The 26,570-nt window shown below is 48.4% G+C and overlaps 1 long non-coding RNA gene across 1 annotated transcript; it reads left to right on the forward strand.

The window, feature by feature from the left end:
- The first annotated feature begins 2,410 nt into the window (after positions 1-2,410).
- On the forward strand, positions 2,411-26,570 carry LOC140915935 (uncharacterized). The gene is made up of 3 exons (XR_012160327.1): positions 2,411-2,468; positions 24,169-24,394; positions 26,116-26,570. It is a non-coding gene; the product is annotated as an uncharacterized lncRNA (long non-coding RNA).

Genomic DNA, 26,570 nt, shown 5'->3' on the forward strand with positions numbered 1-26,570 from the left:
AAATATTCTGTATCATTTTGCTTGCTATTCACCCACTGAGGGCAAGATTAAAAGAAAGATGCAAAAGAATTGGAAGTCAGCCTTTAAAAACTATTCTTAAAAAGTTAATAAACCTCATGACCTAGTACTTTGTTTAAAATTAAACTCATTAATTTTAACAAAACATCAGTTTTTTAGATATTAATGTATGAATGATTGGGTAAACAACTCTTGAGCTTCTAAGGAATGCATATCAGACTGTCCTGCGAGGGAATACTTTGTACTTGCACGGTCACCTTCCAAGAATTTTTGTGCTTTATAAAAAAAATAAACAAAACTGCTCTGCCTTGTAAGATCGTTGTGAGGGATATATACGGAGCACTTCATCCAGCACTGAAATGCAGTCAGCTCTGGAGCAGAACTCAGCAACGCTATAATAGTGGATAATTACAGTACATGGCAGATTATAGTAAAATATGAAATACACATGAAAGGTAAAGAAGAAACATGGGGAGGGAGAGGAGAGCAGCTAGTCAAGACATTAAAAACCTTTGCTTTCACTATGGTTTAGCACACAGCTCCCCCCTACCCACGCATGTGATGCTGCCTGTGCTCATATTTAGCTTGTACTCACACTGCACTAGATTGCTAAGAACTGAGAAAGGATTTGCAAGTCCAAGGCCTTTTAAAATCAGTCAATAAAATAACCAGCGGTGGGGGTAAAAGGGACCTCTCTCTGTGTCTCTATTTTTCCTCCCCAGCTTTCACTCCCCATCACTCATTGTATATGATTCCTTGTTCTTGCTTCTGCCACATGGGTCATCAAAATAACTGCTTCCATTTAGGCAGGCAGGCCCTTCTCTCTGCATCTTTCTGTGAGCTAATGGCACCATTGCACGGCTCCAACCCCCCCACCCTCCAAAGCTGGCAATCTGCCAATCCATGCTCCGTGCTCTAGCAAAGAGGTTTGTGAGTTTCTGGCCCCCTCCTCTATCCTCTGAAGAGGACACCAAATTTCTGGGTGACTCCTGATCAAGAGAAAGGGAAGCCAACTTTCTGGCTCCCTCTGCCTTCATGAAGAGACCTCTCCAGTTTCCAGTCAATCCTTCGGAGGTTCCCTCCTCCCACTCTGCTTCAACAATAGGGCCCTTAAGTATAACCTGAGGTGAAAACCATGCCCTGGAGCAACTTAAATGTGCTTTCATGATCTGAACCTCTCCAGCCATTCTGGCTTTATTATTTGTGTTAATACTACACTTGCATCTATAGGCCCCAGGTGACATCTGGGCCCCTTTGTGCTAGGCAGTGTAGACACATGGTTAGAAACAGTCCCCATCCTGTAGAGCTTGTGGCCTAAATAGACAAGACGCATGGGGAAATAAAGGTACAGAGAAGTTAAGTGACATGTCTAGGATCACACAGAAGGTCACAACCCAGGCCAGAACCTTGGTCTCCCAAGTTCTAAGCCATCACTTTGCCCTCTGGGCCACACTCTATTACAGGTCTGCAAATGCTGTTACACTGCTAGCCCTGAACTAGTCCCCAGATAGAGAGACAACAGCAACAAGCTGAATGTGGGGCCTGGAACTGACCAGAGTGAATGACCCAGCCTTGCCAGCCTCCCTGGAGCAAAGGGAACCAGTGCATAATTCCTCCCCCCAAGTTTTGTTTCCACAGGTATTGGGCCAACTGGGTTTAGAACAACAAGCCGAGGAGGGCGAGGGAAAGAAAACCTTGCATCTCCCTGGCTCCTGCGTGCCCTAGTCCATAGGAACTCTGCTGGCATTGCCTAGATGGGTGGCTGCCACTGCCATCCAGAATAGGATGGCTTTAGAAACCCTGTACTATTTTTCTCTTAGATAGCAGCCAATGTTGGCTACTTGATATCAGGAAAGGCTGTGATGAGCCTCGTATATGTGATGATGGATTTTTCGTGTTTGCCTAGTGATGGCTGGGCATGGTAGCCTCAGCAAAGCCCTGGTGTTTTTGGCAAGCGGTCTTTATCTTCCACTCTACAGTTCTGAACAAATGGCAAAGCAATGAACATCTCTAATGGAGCAGGCACAGCAGCTGCTTTGTTTCAGCAGTAATCAGTGCATTCAATAGAACCACACTTTAAACCAAAACCAGCATTTGGAATAGAATAAGAGCTTTTAGAGCAGGGCCAGTCTTTGTTTGGCTTTTTGCCATCCATAATGCCCCTCCCTCCGCGTTTATTTTCTTTTAATCCAGTGAGATATAAGGGCCAGAAATGGAAATTGTTCCCCCACCTCTTTTCCTTATCCTAATTTCAAACTGTGGGCCAAGCTTTCCAATAGTAACCAGTTGTAGTCAAGCAGTCATCAAGGGGTTAACTGGGCTGCTCAGCATATTATGGGTTGGACCCACTCTCCACCTCTCCGTAACTTCCTGTTTAGTTAGTGGGCCCTCCCCCCCACTTTCTGTTTGCCCACAGCGGAAGCAGCAGCTTGTTCCCAACCTGCAGAACTGTAAGTAACGTGTATTCCTTGGGCACCCAGCGCTCCCTTTACACAGCTGGTGATGAGGATAAACTTAAGAATGGGCGACTGAGGAGTTTACTGCAGAAAATGAGGCTTGTCAGCAGTACATGGGAAAACTAGGCCACTGTTTTCTTGCAAATGAGATTATAGAGCAATTTTCCTGAGCATCTGTGGCAGTAAAACCTACCCCCTCTCAAGGAGTTGGGTACAGCCAAGGAAATCAGAAGATACACATTTAGAAGGCCTGCAAAAGGCCTTAACAGAACACTGCATGCCAAACGCCAACCACGTTGGGACATTGCAGAGCAGAACGAGAGGGGCAAAGGAAGCGTAGCCACGTGTGTGGCAGAGTGAAAAGGATGAAAGGACTGTGGTGCGCGCAGAAATGTCCTAGAGGATGTGCCAGGTGCCACATTGGTTTCTGGTAGTCACAATGAGAGAATTCAAAGGCAGTTGCTGGCAAAGGGGAACTTAATGTGGCCCAAAGCAGTAGAATTAGCAACAGCAATGGAAGCAACGGTAGAAAAACTTACCAGCCTTGCTCTTCGAGCGCAGAGCCCAGCAACCTGGCTCATGCCACCAAATGCAAAGCCAGTGGCAAGGGAGTGGGACTCCTGAGGGGTGTTTGCGGCTGCTGAGGAGGAGTTCATTGTGCATCAATGCCTCAGGGTGGGAAACGGAGCTAGAAAATGCAACGGTGATCGTCAAAGAGCATCTCAAGCCGGGAGCGTGACCTGCCCCCCAGAAAAAAAATTAAAAAAGGAAAAGGAAGACAGCAGAGGGCCTTTTCCCTTGAGGGGAAGAAAGATACAGAGGAGGAAGCACAGTATATGCTGTCTGAGGGGACCTTACGAAGTAACGGTGGAGTTAAACAGTCATTACAAATGTAAATAGATTCAGGGGCTTCAACTACCATGATCAAGCTACCAAACCAGTAATAGGGGATACTTCCATAGGTGGGCACCCAGCTGGAGATGCACCAAACAGAAAGTGCTAAGTACTCGACCCCAGATCCTCAAAGGTATTTAGGTGCCCAGTTCCTGCTGAGATCAATGGGAGTTAGGTGCCCATACGTCTTTAAATGGACTTCTCCCCCTGAAAATCAGGCCCCTTTAAGGTGTCAGGTCGGGCTCCCAAAGTCATTTTTGAACATCTTGGCCGTAGTCCATGACCTTCCCTCAAAGCAGTGGCGTAAAGGATGTAACCTCTTCTGCCTGTGTAATACTCAGTGCCTGTCTCCAATCCCACCAGCCCAGTACTGCTGAGCAAGCAGGGCTTGAAAGCTCCATTCACAAATGTTGTGGAATAAGCCAGACATTTACACAAATTATAAGCTTGCTTGCGCTTCCTCTCCCCCCACCCCAGTTGACTTTCTAGCCCTTAACGGTTGCAAAGATACACCCAAGAACAGAACTCCAGCCCAGGATTTGGCCCCAGTGGAATGAGTTAGTTTAGAAATAAATCTCCCAGCTGGTTTGCTAGCACAACCCATTGTATTCAAGGTGTCTGTTCTGAGTTAGATGCTAGAAGCTCAGTGACTTTACTGGTAAATGTGGCTGTCATATATGATGGCCTTGTTCCTGTGCTTGCTAGTGCACACAAGGCACTTGCAGGTGACCATCAGTGCCGGAACCACCGTGCTGTCTATACCTGCTCTGAGCGGGGTTAGGTAACACGTTGGTTAACACATCAGCTGCTGATAGGCAGTAGCACTCTCCCCATTTCTTTCACTAGCCCAAAAGCTATTCTAGACCCAGGGTCCAAGTTCTGGTGTGGAGCTTGAACTGCCAAATACGTGTCCCAGAGGCCAAAGTGTTACCAATGAGCTGATGACTCATCCTTGCTGGACCTGCTCACTGTAGCTTAAATTGGAAGAACATATTTTTCTCTGAGGAAGCCTATAAATAGGCATGGAAGGATTAGATTTTCATCAGTAGAGATCAGTAAACTTTGATTTCGCCGGAGGCATGCAAACCAAAATATTTTCATTGCTAATGATCAGAATTTACAGATAGACAAAGTAAGAAAAATGCTATTTGAAAACTTATTAGAATTTGGCTTCAGGATATTGACTCTGTATATGTTGACATACATATGGCTTTTAACTGTTATAAAGCCTTGACTTTTTTGAATCTCAGTATCTACGGTCATGAAATAATTATGGCCTGACCTCCTCCACAACTTCCCACAACTGTGAAAATTTAAATAGATACAATTTTTAAAAGATTACAGATAAACTCCCATAGCATCTGTTGAAATTATAAAGAATAAAATAAAAATCTGCCACGCCTGCTTATAAACTCTAGCTGTTCCCCTTGTCCAGCTCAGTGCAAAACCAAACACTACTGAAGTATATGATTATAATTTAGAAATATATGTATGTAAAGTTGAAAGACTCCTTATGTGGTCCATAAGGGGAGACAGTTTGATGCCAGGTAGTTTCATGTTTACATTAACCATAGTCAGCTATAGCTGTGCGGCCTCACTCTTGTCAGATCTTCCAAACAGAGGCAGGCCTGGTCAGTATTTGGATGGAGACCTCCAAGAAAAATAATCCAGGCTGCTGTAGGAGGCAAGTGATGTTGGGGATTGTTTAGGTAGCCCTCTTCCCTCTGATTCAATACTGGATCGATGTCCGGGTGTTGTACTGGAGGGTGCTGTATTGCTGGAAAGGCCAACTTTTGATAAGGTGTGAACTCTCTATCCCGACCATTTGTGATCCTCGAAGATCTGATGGCACTTTTCCCCAGAGGTAGGGTAACCTCAGTGTCATGAATGTTGTACGATTATCTCCTGAAAATCCTCTTGCAATGTCAACTGGATACAATCTTCATCTTGTAGCCTGAGCAGTGGTTGCATTTCTTCAGAGCGGTTAAATTGTGGCTGTGGTCCACCCCCCGGCAGGCAGCATTTCAGTGGTGGATGAAGTGATTCCTATGGGGCAGGAGGAGGGGGAGAGAGAATAAGAGAGAACGTCTGCACAACACAAAAAAACAACCCCGTGGAAGCAAGTCTCAGAGCCTGGGTCAGCTTACTTTGGCTCGTACTACAGGGCTAAAAACAGCATGTAGATGTTTGGGCTCAAGGTGGAGCCCGGATCTGAAACACAGTGAGGGGGGAAGGGTCTCAGAGCTGGCACAGGGGGTCCCTACATCCAGGTCTGACAGGCGGCAGGCATGTTGTTGTTGGAGCCATCGGGGTGGCTCCAGATGGAGTGAACAAGGAGCCTGAATGCTTCTCTGCTTAGAAGAGAGGGTCACACCAGGAGCAGGTCAGGGAAGGCGGCCTGGTCCTTTGTGGGAAGTCTGAATTGGCAGGGGCCCTAGTGTACAGCGTGTCCCTGTTCTGAGAGTATAAACAGTTTTGTAAAACCCTAGCCCCTAACAAGCCCTCAGCTTATCACTCCAGCCCATAAGCCCAGAGCTGACAGGCTCCCTGGTTTTGCAGCTGGCATGACATCTAATCTCTTCATTACCCTTTGGGTTTTCCTTCTGATCTCTTTTTTGATGACCCTTCTGCAGCACTTGCATAACCGGCCATTACTGTCCCCAGCACCTATCCAAGAGGTAATGACAGCTTGACAATGGCCGAGCGAGGTTGCTGTGAGAGAGTGGAGTGCTTTGAGAGGCAGCTCTGTTTGGAACTTGGCTCTGGGTTAAATGGAGGGCAAGCTGGACAAAGGACAAACTTGACACTTTAACGATTTTCCCACAGTGGGAGGCTCACAGAAACCCCAGTGCTGGAGAAGAAAAGGCAAAGATAACCATGGGCCTTGCTTGCCCTTATTAGATAGCTGTCTCCCTGCCAAGCTCAGAGAATAACCTCTCTGTAGGAAGGAAAGGTGGGACCATGGCTTGCTGTGGAGGTGGGTGGGTGGAAGGCAGAGCACATGCAATTATTTTAACGCTCCCTCGCCTGGCATTTAATTTCCTAACATGCTGAAAATTCACATACATAAAGTCTAGGGAACTCAGGCTTGTTTGCGACACAAACCAGCAGAGTTCTGCTGGGAATTACTTGCCAACCAGTGTTTAAAATTTTCACACAGAGGGAGGCATGCAGGAGAAAGAGAGCGCTCAGTTTCAGATGCACGTAAAACCCAGGGCGTTTTCGGAGTGGAGGGCAGTGAGTTCTGAGGATGGGGCCCCCAAGCTCAGCGTCAGGGATTTTGGAAAGGCCACAGTCACGTTATGTTATGGTCACTAGGCTGTGCCAACCGGTTGCCACATGCAAAAAAAGTGCCACTCCACTGCCCATGCATCCTAGCACTCATCAGGGAGCTGAGTTGGAATCACTGTGTGACCGCTGTCCGGGTAAGGTGAAGAACCAACACAGGCCCAGGAAATGTACAAGACTTAAAACTGCAACTGATTCTCTCTCTCTCTCTCTCTCTCTTTCACACACACACACACACACACACAGACCATATGTGTGGAGTCTCTCTCTCACACACACACACACACACACACACACACACAGACCATATGTGTGGAGTAAGGTTCTACAGGGGGCATTATGGAAGCCCTCAATGTGCGTGCAGGCCATTCACTATGCCTAGCCCTAGAGGAAAGGGGGCTCTTTCACAGAATTTGTGCATGATTCCCAGTTGTCTCTGTCTGTGCATGGTTATAGATTCTAATCTAGAAAGGACCATTGTGATCATCTAGTCTGATGATCAGGCCAGAGAACTTTCCCCAAATAATTCCTAGTGCAGATCTTTTAGAAAAACATCCAGTCTTGATTTTAAAATTGCCAGTGATGGAGAATCCACCACGACCCTCGGTAAATTGTTGCCATGGCTAATTGCCCTCACTGTTAAAAATTTTACACCTTATTTCAGTCTGAATTTGTCTAACTTCAACTTCCAACCACTGGATCGTGTTACACCTTCATCTGCCAGATTGAAGGGCTCATTATTAAATATTTGTTCCCCTTGTATGTACTTACAGACTGTAATCAAGTCACCCCTTAACCTTCTGTTTCTTAAGCTAAATAGATCGATCTCTTTGAGTCTGTCACTATAAGGCATGTTTTCTACTCCTTTAATCATTCTTGTGGCTCTTCTCTGAACCCTCTCCAATTTATCAACATCCTTCTTGAATTGTGGAACCAGAACTGGACACAGGATTCCACCAGTGCCAAATACAGAGGTAAAACAACCTGTCAGCTCCTACTTGAGATTCCCTTGTTTATGCATCCTAGGATTGCATTAGCCCTTTCAGCCCCAGTGTCACACTGGGAGCTCGTGTTCAGCTGATTATCTGCTATGACCCCCAAATCTTTTTCAGAGTCTCTGCTTCCCCTCATAGAGTCCCCCAACCTATAAGTATGGTCTGCAGTCTTTGTTCCTACATTGTCTACATTTATGGTAAGCCAAATTAAAATGCACATCCAGTTTGCCAAGCGCTCCAGACTGCTCTGTGTCAGGGACCTGTTCTCTTCCTTATTTACCACTCTCCCAATTTCTGTGTCCTCTGCAAACTTTACCACTGGTGATTTTGTGTTTTCTTTCAAGTCATTCATACAATTCTTAAATAGCAAAGGGCCAAGACCTGATCCCTGCAGGACCCTCTAGAAGCACACCTGTTCAATACTGATTCCCTGTTTACAGTTATATCCTGAGACCTATCCGTCAGCCAGTTTTAATTCCTGTAACCTGTGCCATGTTAATTGTATAGTGTTCCAGTTTGTTGTGTATTATGCGGGTCCTCCTTGCTATGGCATTAGGACCATCTCCCAGGCAGCAGGAGCCAGCGGAGGGGCTAATGCCAGTAGTGACCCGGTGGCTGGTTGAAAGGTCTCACAGCATGTATGGCCATGGGGGTGGTAACCACAGTGGAAGCACAGCAAGCCTGGCTCCTGTGTGTCACCCTCTCCCCGTCACCTCTCAGCCCATCACCTAGATGCATGAGGGTGTCGGTTTCAGTGTAACTGTGCCTGTAATCCCCCTCCATGATCCACCAAAGGCACCCGCTCTAGGCTCCCAGCTGTCACCTCTCTTGGGAGGAGACCCACATCCCAGTCCCTCCTGACCAGGGATTTTAAGGTGGCCCAGTTCCCTGCCTGTGCTGTGATATCCCCAGCAAGCCAGACTGACGAAACAGGCCAGCGGCTGTGCTTTGCTTTCTCTCTGAGGGCGATGGCCCCGTATTACCAGCAGTTACAAGTTATCACCTAGCTTCTTCTAAGTAAGCACCTTTATTCTTAAGGTGAACACATTATAGAGAAAACATACTAAAAATGATAAAAGAACCTGCACGCATGGTCACCTCCCAACTCCAGCCTAGGACTCTGTTGGTTTCAGACCTTCAAAACCCACAATTGGGTTTCCTCTGTGGTTACAAGTTTATCCCTCTTAGACCCAGAACAGACACTGGGCAGATCAGCCATTCCTTTACATAGCTCGGGCCTTTGATCTTGGCCTCCTGTAACAGCTAATCACCAACAATGACCCTCTTCCCCAGGGCCTAACTCCAAAAGGCTGGGTGTTTTAATAACTGGAGTTTGGGAATTTGCATTAACCACTCCCTAGGAATTCCATACGGGTCTGGCACATTTTTCAATGTAGTCTTTTGAACTCCCAGTTCTCTCATCGGTCACGTCTCCCTGCTAGAGAGGTTACATACAGTCCCAACCCACAATAATACATAAACTAGTCAGGTCCTCAATACAATAGGGTATCCCAAAGACGCTGCAGGAAGTTGCCTTCTCTGTCACAGATGGCTTCCAGGGTGAGCTGGTCCTGGTGGACAACCTGCCCTTCCAGAACAAGCCCTTTAACAACCGCTTGCTCTCTGATTCTCTCTGCATATTGGAATCAATCCATTCCATACACGCCCCCCACACCCCGTCTCTAGGGGTTTTGAGCTCAGTCTGCAGCGATGCTGTGCGAAGAGCAACCAACGAGTGGCTAGTGTCTGAGTGGCTTAATCTCTGCCTGCTGGTGTCATTCTGCCCCGGGCATGACTGGGATGGGAGCAGCCAGGCCTCTAAGGGCTGGATTTGAGAAGAGCGTCTCTCCCAGTGTGCACCCAACACAGTGAGCTCTCTGGAAAATCTGGGCTACAGAGTCGCCCCCCTCCAGCAGGAGCGGGTGCCGCAACTCAGCCAGGGTCTGTGAAGCGGGCACCGTGCACAGCTGTGGTGTGAGTGAGCATCCAGGACTAGAGCTGGCTGGGAAAAGGGGGAGGGTTTTCCAGGGAAAAGTTTAGGGGGAAAATGAATCTTTTCCCTTTTTCCTCCCTAAACTTTCTGTGGAATTTTTTCATTGAAAACCCCCAAATTTGTCTACTTTCAAAACCACGTTTGCACCACCTGTGGGGCTCTCATCAGCCAGGCCCTTCGAAGAGCAGCTGGGTCCCCTACTGAGGAGAGCTGGCGAGCAGTGCTGCCTGCCGCCCATGGCACCTGCGAAGGGCCGAGGCAGCTTGTCTCCTTCCTTGGCTTGCCGAGAGCCCCATGGCACCTGCCCGCACTCCTGCCTCAGCATCCAGAAGAAGCCCCTCTCCTTCTTTGGCCTTCAGGGAGGTTCCCATCTCCTCTGGCTGGGAGGGGCTGACAGCAGCCTCCCCTCTCCTCATTGGGGCGGGGGTGGAGGGTGGGATCAGGTGCCCTCAGGCCATGCCATCTCTTAATCTCCTCCCCACTATACTCATTAGACTGGCAGGAAACAGCTGACTCCCCCTTCCAGCTCCCACATGTGCAGCGGGGGGCAGCGCAGATGCAAAGGGGGAGCCAGCTGCCCTTACACTGGGAATGGTGCCCCAGCCGTGGGGGGAGGCCCTGTTCACAGGAGGAATGGGTAGAAACTCAGGGAGCTCCTCTTTGCCTTTGCGACAGGGCCTGCCAGGGCCTGCTTAGCAATCGGGGGCTTTTCAGGCTCCCGGGGCCTCCTGCTCAGTTGGGCAGCTTGCGGGAAGGGGGAGCGCAGGCTGCTCTACCTCTGCCTGTGCTGAGACCACCCTGGGCCAATGGGCAGATTGTGCAGGGTGTTTGTGTCTCCTCAGCGCAGGGGATGGGAAGCCCCTGGTGGAGGTGAGAACAGCCCTGCTGCAAGGATGCTGCAGTACTGGGGTTCAGGTCTGTCCCAGCCCCATGCTCTTCTGCACCCAATCGCCTCCTTCCCGCCTCTGCTCTGCCCTTAGCCTACCCTGCCTGGGGCTGCTGTGTACCTTCCCCTGAGGGACGTACACCTGCTTTTTGGCCCCTTGGTGCCAGCCTAGCCAGCACAGGAACAACTCAGGCCCTGAGACTGCAACCTCCAGGTCAGAAAGGACTGAAGATGGGTCTGTGCAGGCAGCTGTTTGGTCAAAGCCTTGAGCAGAGCCGGCTGCTTATGTAAGACTCTGGCAGCGGGGCCAGCCATGCGGAAGCACATCACTCTGCCAGCAGGGCGTAATCATCTTGGATTTCTCTGTTTGCTCAGCAGCTTTCATGTGGTCCGGGAGCAGAAAGAGGGGGTGGGATTCCTGCACACTGAACTCCTCTGTTCCTCTCAGCAGGATGAACCGAACATAAAACCGCCAGCCCAACAGCCAATGCAAACCTCCCGTGCAATGCAATGCACTGCCAGACCCACCCAGGAGCAGCCACGTGGGGCCCACCCTCTCCAGGGGGAACTCAGGCTCTGGGGTCAGTCCATCCTTAGCTGCTTGACACTGTCCCACCAGTGATCCCTGTCCCATGGTTAGCCGGGCTTGGATTTTCCCATGCCTTCCCCTGCCATCTTTGCAACCCCTGATGGCCACGCACCAATAACTGGCCCCCCATTGGTTATAGTCCTGGAAGTGCAGGGGTGCAGTGCCCTGCAAGTAGTCATTGAAGCATTGTAACTGGTGGATGCTGGGGATGAGTTGTGTTCTTAGGAGGGCTCCAGATTCCTAACGGCCCAGTCTGCTTCCCAATAACTGTGAATGGGGAGGACACCCTCTGTTGGGTCAGAGGAGGGAAACCAGCCCCCACGCTGAGTCCTGGAGGGCTGCTTTAAAAAACAGCTTCGTGGAACTTTGGTCCTTTTGTGCCTGTCCTTTTTGAGGTCAGCTAGAGCACTGTGGGGTGGTCAGGGACAGGTCAAAGGCACCCAGGAATTCAATCAGCAGGTCTCAGAAGGCCCAGAGAAGGAGGCTGTGCTCTGCACAGACTAGTACCCCTATACTTGTTGGCTCAGGAAGAAGAGGAAGCGTGCGTTCCCCGTTCTGAACATAGCAAAACTCAGAAAGTCATTTCTGCAGCAGTCCCTTCAGCATGTTGTTAGCATTTAGGTCCGGATTGTGACCTGCCCCAATGTGTCCATGCTAGGGAGGCACACCCCTGCCCCCATGCAGCTGTGTTAGCATTCCCCAGAGCACATCTGCAGGCATAGTAGAGAAATGAGGGGCTCTGCACCCCGCCCGCCTGAGAAGATGGGCAGAGAGGGGAGGAAGATGGGCAGGGAATGGGCCCAGCTGTGGTCCACCCCACCCACCCATGTGCCAGCCGGCAGTGCTGAGCCAGTGTGATGGAAGCTGTAAGACGCATGCTGGAAAGCAACGTCCCTTCAGAGCAATGTGTGGGGAATTGAGGCTCAGTTCCTTCCTTTCACCAGCTCAAGCACCATGGGCTACACACTGCCCATAAACCAGGGTTGGCGCTAGGGCTTAACCTGTCCCTTAGTTTGTATAATCTCTGTTTATGCCCCATTTACTAAAGAATATTCATTATCTTGCAGTGGAGGGATAATTTCCCCAGATCTGCCCTCCTTTGAGCTCCCCAGCCCGGGTCTCACTAAGTACTGGACAGTGAGTCTGTGATTGCAGATTAGCTCCCTGGAAATCAGCTCTTTCCTGAGATGGTTGTTGGCTAAGCTCCAGAGGTGAAATCTTGGCCCTAGTGAAATCAACTGGCACCACACCCTTTGATTTCCGGAGGGCCCGGATTCCACCGCTGGAGTCTGCCTGGGTCGTGCAGGGGCCAGTGCCTGGTGGGGAGTCTGCCTGTTGCTTTTTTTTGAATAGCTCAGCGGATTTGCGAGCACCCCGCTGCCCTCTCAACTCTCATTTATTTCAGCTCCAAATGTAGCTAAATTCACGTAAACCTCCCATCAGCTCCTGTAGTGATGTATTCCTGAGAGCTGAACGCTGAGCTTTGCTGAAGTGGCCAGCACAGGAAAACGTTACTGAAGATAAAGAACTATACCCCAGTCCCACACCATTTTGCTTCGCTAATGATGCTCTTGTGTCTCATATTCTCTGTGCCACGTGGTGGCCCATGCTTGGTCCTTTGTAGGTACAGCAACACTGCCTGAGTCTAAGAAAGCTATAATTCTGCAGGTGAGCAGAACCCATCTGAAGCTTGATGTCATCCCAAAAGGATCTGCAAATGCAGCCCCTTTCACTGTGGCTGCACCCCTTCTTCAACATCCCCCCTCCCCTGCTCCAATGTTTCCGGCAAAAGAAACCTCATTGGAGTGAAAAATCCTTCCCTAAAAGAATCATTTTACTACCAGCAGGAGGTGAGATGCAAGGAGGAAAGTCAAGGGGATTTAGACTCCTAAATTCCATTAGGTCCTTTTGAGACTCCCAGCCCAAATATATATGACTGGCTACTAATATCCTATTCAGTGACTATTCATTCCCCTGCTACGCCTGCAAGGACACTGTCAAAGTATTTTTCAGAACTAGTTTTGGTTGTTTATAGTCAGGATGAGGGGGAAAGGGCAGAACATCTGAAGGCTAAGCTCAAATATTTGCCCTAGACCCCATTCTGCAAATGTTCAACCAAAATAACCTGCCCAAGGAGCCTAAATGCTACGTCACATACAAATAGCTCTGCTGAAATGTAGCCACCACCAGGTAGCATACTGCATAACAGTGGGGAGAAGGGGACATATGGCCAAGGATAGCAAGGCAAAGCCCTACTGTTTTGAGATGAGCTATAAGATTTTTAATGTCCACAAACAAGTGTGGAAGTGAGCACAGCTGAGCCTCTCAGCTGCTTATCCGAAGCTCTTGGGCTGGGGTTTTGTGAGAACTGGCTTTCTCATGGGATTTCCAGTGTTTGCTCACTGGGCTGGAATCCTCACAAGAGCAGCCTTTGCTCATGGCATTTGGGCATTTCCACGGCTGGCCCTGGTCAACGCTAGGAAGTGCCGAAGCACAGGGGATACTGTAGAAAACAAAAACCCAAAAAGGAAATGAAACCCATTCGAGCCTCCAAAACATTTCCATTTCAGGTGAGGGCTTTGTTCTTTCCTCTGTGTGTTCAATGGTTTGTCCAGCCCTTATGAATCAATGCAGTGTTATGCAGTGTCCCATCCAGTGAAGAGCTAGGATTCCATTGTAATGACTATGAAGGGGGTCTGGCTCCTGGACACAGACAACACCACATGGTTCCCTCTGGCTGTCTACCTTCCAGACTAACCAGATGGAGCTTGTGATGCTTATTGTACCCACATAGGGTCTCCCTCAGCCTGGGCCTGGACAGAGCAGTCGTGAAAGGGACTGCTGATCCCATTACCTCTGGCATATATACAAACAGATCAGTAGCAGAGGTGGACCTCCACTGCAAAGTGTAGAGTGGATCTAAACTTTCCTACTGTTCAGAGTGTTTGGATGTGGAGATTTTGCCCAGCCTTTCATAGAGATGCAGCCAACCAGGAACTTCTGATTTGGATCCAAACTTCCCCAAAGTTTGGGCTGTTTGGGCGATGACGCTGAGGGGTTAATCCAGATCCCATTTCTAATGAATGCTGAAGATCTGATTTATGTATGAATTGATATATATTAGTGATGTGGTCACGTGGAACAATGGAACAATCTGGCTGAGGCTCTAACTTCCATCTTCTCTGTATGTATATATATCTCTTCCTGCTATATGTTCCATTCTATGCAGCCGATGAAGTGGGCTGTAGCCCACAAGAGCTTATGCTCTAATAAATTTGTTAGTCTCTAAGGTGCCACAAGTACTCCTGTTCTTTTTGCGAATAACTCCATGGATTTTGTGAAAAGATCTGAAGAGAAAAAGATAGCTTGGCTTCTGATCTTCTCAACCTTGGATGGGTACTTCTGAAAAAAATGTAATTTTCAGTACTGCAGATTATGGGTTGTGTCAAGCAGGAAATCTTCTGGTTTTGAGCAAAAAATCAAGACACACTTTAAACCATGGCACCATTTGAGCTATAGACCAAACACAGACATAGCACTGAAGCAGCAGCCTTGACTCTTGTGATTATTGAGTGAATGGATTCCTTGCATTCTTTAATAGACATGAACCTGAGCTGCAAAGTGTGAACATGAGAGGAGCCTGCTCTCAGATTCAGGGCTGATCAGATCCAGGCTTTCAGTTGAGGTCAATCTCAACTGTTTAAAAATACTGCTCAAGCTACCAGCCGGAGATCTCTCCACTGCCATGTATCTAACCAGCATACATAAGCAGCTTCATTGAATTTGCTGGAAGGACTAGTTCCTCGTAAGTGAGAGGGCAGAATTAGGTTGTGAGATAATTATAATCAATGCAGTGGAACTGGATGGCTCTGGGGACTGGCTATTGGAGATAGTACTTTTTGCCTCTAGGTCACTGATCCAAGTCCAACACAGGTTGGTCCTGATTGGAAGTTGTTACCGTCTGTGGTTAAGCATCTTCGGTGTGAAGAATTGTCTACAATACACAAAGAACAGAGTCACAACTGGCTCTAACTGGCCTCCTTTTCAGCACTCTCAGCAGAAAGGCCAGAAGATAATCGAATGGGCCTGAAGACTGAGCTACTGTTCCATGCCTTGAGGTGGTCTCAGGGTTGATGCAGTGCAGTACAGTTATGCCATGCAGAACCTGTTCTGTGGAGAACTAAATTTGCCAGGTCTGTCAGCCAGGCATCTGTCACAAAAATTCACACCAAAAATTAAACACAAAACCCAGAATCCAGCCTGAGACCCCCCAAACGATGAGATGAGAATGCCTTTAAAAACTTGCAAGTTAGCACGCTACATTGCAAGTAAACCATAGGCATCGGACAAACTGGCAGGTGAAGGATGTGGGGTCTATAATATATTAATCCCATAATGCACTGGTTATTAGGGTTCTCTGTGTTCTTGCACTCTTAGTTTTAGCAACACAGCGAGGCCTTGTAGCAGACCATGTCATGGAAAACATTAAGAAACGCGTACACAGCTGCCAGGGAAGCGTGGTGGCTCTGCATGATATCTGTTCTCCACAAATGTTGGAGATGAGCGTTGGAGGAAGAATAGTAATTAATGGGAGGAGGTGAGGAGTTTCTTTCTTTTTCTCTGTGAGTGCTTAGTGATTGGTTTTCCAAGGTGAGTGTTGGTTCTAAACTCCAGATTGAGTGGATCTGCTTTGGAGCAGATACCACTCCATGAAGATGCCCCCCAAGAGCTAGAGAGATGCCTGACCAATCCATGGGTGCAATAAGCTTGAGGCTGACAACAGTCATGCCTCCCCACATTTCACCTTTAAAACTGGCAGCCACAGGCTCTGGACCCAATTCCCACAGGGAGAACAGCCCCATAACCAGAAAGGGAAAATGTTCTTCTGATTTCTTCTTGATGATGATTAATATCTCTGGGTGTCCTAGCTAGGAAAGAACATTCTTCTTCCTGGTGCTAATGTTCCCAGCTCTCGCCCTAGAGGGTTACGTGAGCCAACAGGACATTTATTTCTCTGAGAGTCTATTTGTTCAGTAATTAATACATAAAACACCCACCCCAGCTTCAAAGAGGTTTAATTAAAATCCTTTGGCTTTGGCCAGGTTGCAGGGTGAGTGAGAGGGGGTACGAGAGGGGGAGAAGGAAGAGGTCATGCTCACATGTCCTCCCAGGTGACTGACCACAGGGGTTTTCCTGAAGCAATCCAATTTGCATCTCAATGCAAATGAGTGAAGGGAAGGGAACATTTCTTAATTTTGTGGGACCTTTTTTTTCCTTTAGAAACTGAATCAAAAACTTGAATTGATTCAACTCCCTCCTCCTCTTCTTCTTCCTAGTCTCTCTGCTGCGGCCAAGCAGAAGATTATGAACTAATGAGGGGCTCAGATCCTGCCAACCAGAATTTGGGAGAGCTCCACAGGTTGTTTGTGTCCTAATGAGAAACCATGAATAGAAAGCTCAAGACCAAACACATATCTAAAATACCCTGTCCCGGTCCTAATGAGCAAACTCTGTGGACACCTTGATTTGTTTTCAAATTTATACAAATGTGCTGATTGTTACCTCTTCCCAAGGAGACTCCCAGTCACCATGACACATATCAGCCACCTGTCCTGTCTTCCCCTCTGGCCACAGGTGACCTTCCGTAAGATTTCTCATGCTTGCAAGTTTCATACTGTGATTTTTCACTGCCTTTAATTTACTCCTGAGGGCATTCTGAGCTAAAAAATTAAAAATTCTGTGCCAAAAAATTAACAATTATGAACACAATATTTTAAAATTCTGCGAGTTTTATTTGTCAATAAATAAATGCGGAGGCTCCAGCATGGCAGTGGGGAGCACAGGCCACTGGCTGCATGAAGGTGGGAGATCACCCTGCAGCCCCACCACCCCTGGGACACAGACTCAGTGGTGAGGCTGCACCCGACTCTGACTCAGCACAAGGCCTGGGCCTGCCCCAGAAACACCCTGGGGCCCTGCACCAGGTGTGAGGCAGGAAGGCTCAACCAGGCAGGATCCAAGTGTGAAGGGGCTCCGTGTGGGGTGAGAGGATCCTGTGTGGGACAATTTGGTTGCAGGCAGCTCAGTGCAGGGGGGTCTAGGTGTGGGGGGATCTGGCTGCACAGAGGCTCATTGCGGGGGTTCCAGGTGCAGGGGCCATGGGACTCTGTGGGAGCTTCCAGGTGAAGGTAGTTGGGGCTCTGTGGAGGGATCTGGTTGTGGGGGGTCCCAGTGGGGGGTTCTGGGTGCTGGGGGAGTGGGGCTTGGTGGGGTGGGGGTCTGGGTGCAGTTAGTTGGGGGTCAGTGGTGTGGTGTGGGAGTCTGGATGTGGGGGCTCAGAGTGGTCCAGGGGGTGGAGCATCAGGGGTGCGGGTTTGAGTGCAGGGAGCTCAGTGGGCGGTATGGAGGCAGGGGCTCCAGATGCAGGGGGCTGCAGATGCAGGGGTTGAGGTTCAGTGGGGTGGGGTTAAGGTATGGAGGGTTGGGGGTTCTGGATGTACCCAGTGAGGCTTGGCAGGGGTGTCTGGGTATGGGAGGTCTGGATGAGCAGGGGTTGGGTGGATGGGGGAGCAGCTCCCTGTACAGTGACCCCTCCCCCCAGAGTTGAGGCGTGATAGGGGCAGGATGCTGAGCTTCCTGCAGCAGGGGGAGGTTTCTGGGGTCTGATACAGCCCCAGACACTCCTTGCTGGGGAAGAGGAAGTCCTGTCCTCTTCTGCCTCCAGCCCCACGGGGGCTAGCAGCTGATCCCAGCTCAGGGGAGGAGCCCCTGCCTGGGGTGTTGCGTCTCCACCGGCTTTACCTCTCCACCGGCTGCTCTGGGTGCCTGAAATGTTGTGACTGCACGGCTAGGGAGTGGTGTGTGACTGCTCTTGCAGATTCCCTTTGCTTCCCTATCAGAAAGTCATTTTTCTGCAAGAAAGCAAAGAAGTCTGTGGGGGATATGAATTCTGCACATGCCCAGTGGTGCAGAATTTTCCCAGGAGTAATTAATTTAATGTATGGGGCAACCATGCAGGGACAGTGCAGAAGTGTTGCTGTGTGTTAGCTCCTACATGGGAACATGGTGTGATGAATCAATGACTATGTACATAGACACACCATGCTCACCAGCTAAAGCTAAATCATACATATGCAGAATGTGGAATACATTGTCTGCTCTCATTATAACTAAGCTTCTAAATGAGCTAAAGGAGGCTGTCAAGGAGTTATCACTAACAAGGATTGGAGCTTTCTGAGAGGATGCCATAAACCCCAAACACTTAAGCGGGTCTGATATTCCAGCCAGCACAGGGAAGTGCATGAATCATGGGATTCATGTATGACAGCTAATAGGAATTGCCATTCCTGAATAGATCAATGGTTCATCCAGTCCAGCCTCCTGCCTGAGAACCTGGTCAGGCTGGGTGCTTCAGATGATATAACTGAGAGCCTGCAGAGAGAGGTAAATAGCACAATTACAGGACACTGTTTGGATCCAAGAGGGAAATTTGTATTGGGATTCTGGCCTGTTTCTTACCCATTCTGTGCCTGCACTTTCTAAAACCCTTTCCCCATTGCAGTTAGTCTTGGGCCTTGTCTTATAGGGGGTCAGTCCTGCACCATCAAAATCAGGGGGAGTTTGATCCCAATTGGGGGCTGCTTCTGAATTGATGACCCTATAGCCATCCATGTCTTAGAAATCACATGAAGGAGGATGGCACATGGTCTGGCTAATGCGGAGCTAACTAACAGATTGACAATGAGTGTGATCCTGTGTACTCTATTAGCTTATTTCTTCAGGGTGCTTCTGCACTAATAATAATTAATAATAATTTATTATACTTAGGGCCAGCGTTTTCAAACTAGGACTCCTGTCATAAATATAAAGGGAAGGGTAACCACCTTTCTGTATACAGTGCTATAAAATCCCTCCTGGCCAGAGGCAAAACCCTTTCACCTGTAAAGAGTTAAGAAGCTAAGGTTACCTAGCTGGCACCTGACCCAAAATGACCAATGAGAGGACAAAATACTTTCAAATCTGGAGTGAGGAGGGAACAAAGGGTTCTGTCTGTCTGTGTGATGCTTTTGCCGGGAACAGATCAGAAATGCAAACTTTCCAACTTCTGTTAAATTAGTCAGTAATCTAGCTAGAAAATGCGTTAGATTTTCTTTTGTTTAATGGCTGGTAAACTAAGCTGTGCTGGATGGAATGTATATTCCTGTTTTTGTGTCTTTTTGTAACTTAAGGTTTTGCCTAGAGGGATTCTCTATGTTTTGAATCTGATTACCCTGTAAGGTATTTACCATCCTGATTTTACAGAGGTGATCCTTTTACCTTTTCTTTAATTAAAATTCTTCTTTTAAGAACCTGATTGATTTTTCATTGTTCTTAAGATCCAAGGGTTTGGGTCTGTGTTCATCTGTACAAATTGGTGAGGACTCTTATCAAGCCTTCCACAGGAAAGACGGTGTAGGGCTTGGGGGGATATTTTGGGGGAAGACATCTCCAAGTGGTCTCTTTCCCTGTTCTTTGTTTAAAACGCTTGGTGGTGGCAGTATACTGTTCAAGGACAAGGCAAAGATTGTATCTTGGGGAAGTTTTTAATCTAAGTTGGTAAGAATAAGCTTGGGGGGGGGTCTTTCATGCAGGTCCCCACATCTGTACCCTAGAATTCAGAGTGGGGAAGGAACCTTGACAACTCCTAAAATTATTTAGGCCCCATTCCTCCAATCACCTCTGGAGTCACAGGGGCAGACCCTTGTGCTCAAATGGAGCCTCACTGTTGTTAATTGAGTCTGCCTGCAGGGAACAACTTGCCCAATGGGGGCCTGAGATTGTAAGCCCTTAAGAGCAGGGACCGGTTCTTCCTAGGTGTTTGTACAGCACCTGGCACAACAGGGCCCTGATCTCAGCTTTGCTATGAGCAGCCATGTAAGAAGCAATCTTAAGAGACGGAGGTTATCATCCCCTTAAGGCAAACCTTCTCTAAACCATCACCCAAAACATACAGTGACCTCATGTTATTTTTGGAGGTTCACAATTTTCCAACTAAATATTTCCCCACAAGATTTCATTTCTGAGCTGCCTCTGCCCTCACAGATTCTGTCTGGAAGGAGAAATGCCCAAACACTGGGGGCAAGCTAGTTCTTATGGTATTTTCAGACAATCCGAAGTAATCTCACAAGGATATCTCTTCTTCCAAAACCTCCAGCCCAGGTTGGAATCCAAGTAGTTTGGCCGTGTGTAAGCATGGCAACTTTGCACCTCTGTAGTCCTGTCAACCCCAAGCGGATAAAATCATGAGCTGGGTTTAAAAGTGATATTTAAAAAAAAATTGGAGTTTCTTTTCTTTGCCTTTTGGTTTCTGAGCCTTTCGGGTGCACTCAGGTCATGTTTTCAATTTTTTCTCTGGAACCATGAGGGTTAGAAATTTTACTTTAAAAAAAAGAAGCTAAGATTCTCCCAAAATCACAGAATTCCAGGAGCTGGGGCTTTAATTAAAAACACCAAATATTGCAAGACACTCAATGAAATCATGGGCGTTGGCAACACTGAAGTCTCTGCAGCCTCTAAACTTTTGCATGCTTATGAGACAGGACCCAAGCAGGTCTTTCCATCATTTCTCTCTTCCCTGTGTTGCTATGCAGAAAAGGAAAGGGAAAGGGCTAATTCATGCCAATAGAGTCTAGTCTTGGCAGGGAAAATGTAAAGGACATTAAATAGCAACCCTGAATGAAAAAAACAAGGCACCTTCTCCATTAACCATGTCAGTGCCAATAGAAGGCGCCAACGCAGGAGCATGCTGAAGCTCTGGACCTTTAACACTGATGACTGGGAAAATTTATGAGCAATAAACCCAAATAAACTCGCCCCCCCTCCCCCGTAGGAGTGTAGTGAGGATTAATGGGACAGATCCTCAGCTGGTGTAAATCAGTGTAATGCCACTGACATCAATACAGGTACTTAGAGCCGGTGGAAAGTGGCTTTTTGAATGAAATGAACGTTTTCCTGGGAGAAAGTTTGTTTCACTGAAAAATTTTCATTTTTTTGACAAAAGCAAAAAACAAAAGCTGAAAGTGACTCTTTAGTTTGTGTTTCTCCCTTTCTTTCCCGTTCCCTTTTCCCCTCTTCTCAGTGGCAGCACTTTTGGTTTTCATTTTTTTGTTCAAAACCCGACTTTTCTGTTGGCAGAAAATCAAAGAGAATTTTTCCCAAAAAGTGTGTGTGTGGGAGGGGGAATCTTTCCACCCCTGTCCCATTAGCTACACTCGTCCCCACCAGTTATGGATATGGCCCCGTGTCTGCAGAGAGCTTGGAAGGAGGTCAGCGGTAGATATGAAAGTGTGATTGTTCTACTTCCAGCCACCACCCTAACACACAATAGCGACATTCAGCAGCACAATAGTCAGCAGGCCCCTTGTTCCCCAGAAAGATCCCCCCTCCCCCAAGTTCCTGCCATCTCCATGTCCTAAATTATGATCATAGGACCCGAGCAGCTGACACTCTGTCCCAGAACTCCGGAAGAGGCAAACTGGAATCCCAGAGCACAAAACAAGTGCTGTACATGTTCCAGCCCTGCCACCCCCCAAAACTCCTCACCCCCACCCCATTAATGTATTTCAAGTCTGCCCGGTAACAGTTAAACCGCCTCTCTTTCCCTCCACCATCCAATCAGCTTGCAGCCAGCACCCCGGGGCCTTTGTGTCCCAAGATGTATAATGCAAGCAGTTCTGGCGAAGCTTTGCAGGGAACAACATGTTTTCCTCCAGCTTTGCTTGTTTTCTTCAGCGAGGGGGAAGGAGGGGGCTGTGTGAAGTTGGAAGCAGCCCACATGTCCCTCCCCCCAGCCAGCTTCAGTCAGCCATTCTTTTGAGTTCTACACAGAAACTTCCCAATCTCCTTTTGAAATCAAGCAGGGACCGCAGCCAGATCTGTGTTCCCTGTTTATGAATTGACTCAGCAAGAGCCAGGGCCAGCACTGGGGGAGCGGGGAGGAGAGATTGAAAGAGGAAGGCAGGGATTGGCTCTCACCAGTTCTGCATCTGACCAGATCTTTAAGACTTTCCTGCCTGCTGTAGTCACCCCCCCACCACCTCCTGACTTTGCTGAACAGTCATTCTCTCGTCGCCAGCCTGGCACCGGCAGTAGGAATTGCTGCTCCCTCAGTAAACATCCCAGCATATAAACACACAGAGGGCCAGATCTTCAGCTGCTGTAAATCAACAGACTTCACCAAAGCTAGAGAGACTTACAGCAGCCAAGGGATCTGGCCTGGAAGCATATCATAGAAGTGTAGGACTGGAAGGGATCTCAAGAGGTTATGTAGTCCAGACCCCTGCACCCAAGGCAGGGCTATGTAATAACTAAACCATTCCTGACAGGTGTTTGTTCTTAAGAACCTCCAGTGATGGACATTTCACAGCATCTCTAGGCAATTTATTTCAGTGCTTAACTATCCTGACAATTGGGAAGTTTGTCCTAATGTCCAACCTCCTTTGCTACAATTTAAGCCCATTACTTCTTGTCCTAGCCTCGGAGGTTAAGGAGAACAATTTTTTACCCTCCTCCTTGTAACAACCTGTTATGTACTTGAAAGCTGTTACCATGTCTGTAGACCCAGGATCAGATATTAAGGTACACTTCTGCCTTCCCCACTTCCAATTCCTATGGCAGGGGAATGACATTCCGAGGTTGGAATACACACCAATGCCTAGGTTGTCTTTCCCAATAAACCAGAATTAGAAGTGGGGACCAGATCCTGAGCTGGCTTGAATTGGCAAAGCTCCACTGACTTCCTAGGAGTTCTGCTGGTTTCCACCAGCTCAGAATCTAGCCCCAGATATTAAGGTGCAGGCCTGAGTTCTTGTGAAGGATGAATAATAATCAGGTGTTATGAGGTACAGGTCTTTTGTGGGGAATGTGAACCTATACATACTGCATGTGCATCCAGACCTGAGCCTTATCCACCCTCACTCTATCAGGAACTAAGAGCTGGACATTTGGGAGCTGTGGCTGCCACTGATTTGGAAATTTCCACTGAAGTCATGGCATCGTATTTGCTGAGATGAGGAATTAATTGGGACTGGGAGAGCCCATATGCAACAATGTTCGTGTGTGATTGGGTTGTTTGTTTTTCTTAACTTTGGCAAGCGTAGCAGAGGGAAATAATTCTTGGATGTCAGAGAGCAGATTTTGTGTCTCTTATTTCCAGGCTAGCCAGTGGGTATGTGATCTGTATACAAGCCCTGGTGTCCTAGCTATGTGTTGATTTATGTCCCCACACCCTCCCTGTTCCCTCTGGGAGTTTGAAACAGGCTGTGCCCCTTGCTGTTCTGATGGGTAATTTAGGGCCAGTGTTAGGCAACTCCCATTACTTACGTTTGCAGGAGGTTCCGGCTAACTCCACTGAGGTGGCCACTCATTCGGGAAGTCACAGGATGTCCTGATTTCTGTGGGTCTCTCCCAGGGGGCAGTTAAGTCCCCCAAATCATTTTGGATGCCGTATTTTGTCAGCATGATGTAACGGTGTTGGGTCAATGCCTGGAGATACAAACATCACAGTTATTCTAGGAGAGGGCTGGATTTAGGGACCCAATGCTAATCTGAATAGGGGGAGACCAGAACCCTAAGGACCCTGCCTCCTGAGGCTGTTCTAGCTCTTGATCTGAGGTAACGGGCTGAGGAGGGTGCTGAGAAGGTAGATCCATTCCTGGATGATACCCCAGGAGCCTTGCGCCCTCCAGATGACGCCAACCCGACTGAAGTAGTAACTCCTGTGTACTGTGAAACAGCTACACAGGAAATCGGTAGACACATTACGTGCCGCACACAGGAAAGGGCGGGGGGAGTTTTGTAGGGGCTGCATGTGGAGTGCATAGAGAGGTGATGGGAAACCACAGTATTGCCATGTGGCTGATGTTGGGAATGACAAGAGCAGTAGGATAGGCTGTCCTCTGCCATCTTCTCTGGCTGCAGGTGGATGGATAGGGAAGGGATGTACTTGTGTCTGATATCTAACTATTCTCTCTTTACTAGTGAGCACTGACAATTGCTACATCTCTTTGCAGGCTGCAATATTGTGCCCGAGCAACAATGTTTCCTCTTCAGCAGTTCTTAGAAGTCAGTATCCATAAGTCTGTTTTCCAGTCAGCAAAACTCGGGTGCTTCCTGCTGCAATGCTCTTCCTCCTGTTGGTGCTTGTCTCTCTGCTTTCAACCCAGCACTGCCTGTTCAGATGAGCCCCCCACCAGCCAGCAGGGAGCCTCCTGCTGCGATATCTCACTCTGGTGTTAGGTAAGAGCTGTGTGTGGATTTTGTTTTCATAAGAGTGACACACCAAGAGGACTGGCCCCAGTCAGGGTGAGTGCAGGACCCAGACAGGCTCTGGTCACACATATCTTCCCCATCTCTGAAACACCCATGCCAGTCCAGTCCTGGGTTCCCTCCCACATGGCTGTTTTTGAATCTGAATCCTAACTTACAGAATGCTCCTGATATTCCAGTTCTGGGCTTCTGTGCAGCTCTGCAAAGGCTGACCTGGGTCTCTGACCAAGGACCAACCACAGCCCAGACCATGCCAGGAGAGCCCCTCGTAGGTTTTCCATCAGACCCCATATGGTACGTGCTGCAATGGGGCAGGGTGGACATTCAGTTAGCTGAGTAGATGTGCTCCTTAAAGTTGCCCGTGCTGGACCCAAACCTGCACCCACAGAAGTCAATGGGAGTTTGCTCTTGACTTAGACGGGAGCAGGATCAGGCCCACAGAGCACAAGATATTAACTAAGTAAAGGCTCCTCTGCAAGCTGAGAGGCAAGTGTCCTCTCCTAAAATATTTCTCCCCTCCCTGTGCGGCTGATGTAGCCTGACAGATGTGCACGCTTGTGTTAAAGTCACTTGAGCAGCACGCCCCCAGCCAGAAGGAGGGGCGTCTGGCACAGCCAGCTTGTGTTATATAAACTGTTTGTGTAGCATGTGCATGAGGCAGTGAAGTGGCCTGGAGGGATGAATTAGTTCAGTATGTTCCAAGTCAGCATTCCTGGTACTTCTCTGTCCCACACAAGTCCCATATGTTGGAATGTGTTTTGCCCCAGCTTTCTCTGCAAACAGGAAACAACAGTTCTGCTGCAGCCCTGTGGTGTGAAAGCTTATTGCCAGGAAGAGGAGGTAAAGTGCCTTCTTCAGTACAGTTAACACCCCGTCATATACCTCTCTTGTCAGGATGGTGGGCCTTGGTCAGCGTTTCCCCTGAGCGAGCAGGTTTCTCAAAGCTGTGCTTAGTGACAGGGTGAATACAACCTTTGCCAGCTCTCATTTTTTGATACTTGTGGGCTGTTTTCTCCTGGGTCCTGCCACTCCTGGTCCTTTTCCCCATGTTCCACCCTGCTGGTCTCTTTCTCCATGTCCCACTAAATGCCCCCTGCGCCCCCCTTCGTTGGAGGGAACATTGGCTTCTCCCCACCCCCTCCAGAACCCCGAGGATACACCCACCCCATTCTAGAACACATTTCCCCGACCCTTCACACCCACCCACCCCACCCACCATTCTAGAACACATTTCTACACACACACACACCATTCCAGAACACATTTCTACACACCCACCCACACCATTCTAGAACACATTTCTACACACCCACCCACCATTCTAGAACACATTTCTACACACACACACACCATTCTAGCACACATTTCTACACACCCACCCACACCATTCTAGAACACATTTCTACACACCCACCCACCATTCTAGAACACATTTCTACACACACACACACCATTCTAGCACACATTTCTACACACCCACCCACACCATTCTAGAACACATTTCTACACACCCACCCACCATTCTAGAACACATTTCCCCGACCCTTCACACCCACCCACACCATTCTAGCACACATTTCTACACACCCACCCACCCACCATTCTAGAACACATTTACACACACCCACCCACCATTCTAGAACACATTTCCCCCATCCTTGAGCTCTCTCCTATTGTTCCTCATCCTTCAGCCACAAACGTTACTTTCTTTGGAACCCCTGAATGCTCTCCTGAATCAGCCAGAAGAGGGTGCTGTGAAGCAATGAGAAGCGCTCCCTCCACCTATGGACTGAACACACTGCCTGCACGTATCCCCCCCACCCCCTGGCCAGGATCCAGAAGGGAACACGAGATAGGGATAGGGACTGGGAATTCAACTGGCATTTCCTGTGGAAACACTGAGACCACCATCAAAGCTGACCCAGCAATTTCACCATTAAAACTGCTGTCCCGCTTCTTCTGCTGCCTCTCTAGCCTGTTTATGCAGTGCCGGTTGACATTGTGCAAATGAGTATGACTGAGGCGTGTTAGTGAGTGCTGGTGTAATAGTGAGATCTCACCAAAACCCAATTAACAGGAGAGAAAAGCAAGCTCAGGCTGACTCCTGATAGCAGCAAAGCAAAACAGCAGCAGTGAAAACCCCCAG

The sequence above is a fragment of the Lepidochelys kempii genome, chromosome 8, assembly GCF_965140265.1.
Source record: "Lepidochelys kempii isolate rLepKem1 chromosome 8, rLepKem1.hap2, whole genome shotgun sequence".
Taxonomy (NCBI): Eukaryota; Metazoa; Chordata; order Testudines; family Cheloniidae; genus Lepidochelys; species Lepidochelys kempii.